We start from the raw sequence: 2,168 nt of genomic DNA on the forward strand, positions 1-2,168 counted from the left end.
AAATGAGCTCTCCCATCACTGATGCCTCAATTCCCCAGGGAGCTGGCCGCTTGTGCCTTTCAGGATCCCAGGTATACTTCAGTGCTGGAGCACTTGAGATTACATCCCAGTATGCACTGGAGGCAGATCTGCTTTGCATATCCAGGGCCATGAAAAAGATACTGTCTGATCCATGTATGAGGCAGAATCAAGGCCATTCATTGATTTAATACTCTTCTGAATGTGCCTAGCACGGTTTGCTGAAAATAATTGTCTGCTTCTGAAAATAAAATCAATCCATATATTAAGATACAGAAAGAAGTGCACTAAGTATTTTAAATGATTCTTTAATTCTGAAAAGTGCATTAAGTATTTTAAGTGATTCTTTAATTCTGAAAACACATTTTCTCTAAAATTTAGGTGAAAAATAAAAACAGGGTATAACATACATGATACATATAGTGTAAAAATTCAGTGCCCTTCATGTTGGTGATTTTAAATGATTACATGTGGTGTGGTCAATCCTTTGATCCCCACAGGTGAGAAGAGAGGCCTTGTGCCACTGAGCGTTGTGGGAGGTTGGAATGTAATTGTTTTCCCCAAATGGCTTAGCCCTGCGATTTTTGAATTCTGAGAAGCAAATGCCAGAAAATCAATTCATTTGCTTCATTGCATAGAGCTTCGGTAGACACTTGCACATCCTGTTGCTTGCAGGGCTCCACATGGTAGAGGTCACGTGTTGTGCATTTCCCCACACACTCTGAGCTCAAGTGAGGTCAGGATCATCTGGGCAAAGCAACATCAGAGAGCTTGGCAAGCCAGGTAGTACCTGTGCCTCTGGTGGCAGTTGGTGTTTCAGATGCATCTGAGCTGAAAAGGCATTAAAGCAGCAATGCTGCTGAGGTGGGTTCACTTGGACTCCTTGCCATAAATGCCATGAAATATTTTAATTCAGCTGTTGGTTGTGAAAGCTGTGTTTTTGCCTGTGTTATACAAAGGCTCATATTGAGCCCTTTGGAATGCAGCCTTCCTTTGTTAATTCCTTAGCTTTTGGATTCTATGAGTTAATCACAGAGTTCATCAATTGCTTTCTGGGACTTTCATTGTCCAAAGCTAAGTGGCAAAGTGTGAAGATGAATTTGAACTCTAATGAAAATTATCTGTGCTGTTTGGTTTCACGTTGGGATTGTCATCGTGGAGGTCAGTACTAATGACATGTCAGGCTCTTCCTGACAGTTTGCATACAGCACAGTTTACCCAGAGCTCAGCAAAGCCAGCAGCAGAAGATGAGCAGGTATTGAACTGTCAAGTGGGACAACCCTTGTGACAGCTGATGCATATGAGATCACCTCCATAACAATGTAAGCTGCTTCTGCTTCCTCCCCTGCTCCTCATAATAACATATTTTTTTATCAAATTTACAAGTGTATTTACAGAGATTCCAGAGGTTTGAAATCCTTAGAAAGAGAGATAAAATGCAATTGCCATAGAACTCTGAGAAACTCTGACTGCAATTCTCTTAGGAGGACCATGGAAAATATAATAAAAACAGATTGGGATGATATAAGTTGGGAATTTATATTCATAGACTTTATATATTTTAATGTATTTCATAAATTCACTTCTCACTTTGTTTTAGTAACATAAAATCAAATTGTTAAGTTAATGCTTGCCTCTGATCACCAAGAAAATTAATATAAAACCATCCAGAGACTGATGAAACTCTTTCTCTTTGGTGCACCTTTTGTTTCCACCTCTGAGTACAGATCTCCCAGAGACACATGTGTGGAGAGATAAGCCATTTAGAAATGGATTTATTTTAAAAATATTCTGTTTATAGGAAAATAGTGTTTATAAATGACTTTTAACAATGACATTGTATTAGAACAAATCAACATCCTAATATTCACAATGCAAACTTATCTTTTATAATAGTTTAATACATACACCTTTCCATTTGCACAAATTTATTTTTGAAATTCTGTGATCAATTTTTAAAAAGAACTATTTCATTTTCATTGTCATGCTTGTCTTTGTTTTTGTTAATCTATACATTTACCATACTATTCAATGGAAACCTACAGAATGGGAAAAGAGCTTCACCAACCCCACATCTGACAGAGTACTGATCTCCAAGATATGTAAATAATTCAAGAAACTAGGTATCAAAAAAACAAATTATCCAACTT

Source organism: Peromyscus eremicus, chromosome 6, assembly GCF_949786415.1.
Source record: "Peromyscus eremicus chromosome 6, PerEre_H2_v1, whole genome shotgun sequence".
NCBI classification, from domain to species: Eukaryota; Metazoa; Chordata; class Mammalia; order Rodentia; family Cricetidae; genus Peromyscus; species Peromyscus eremicus.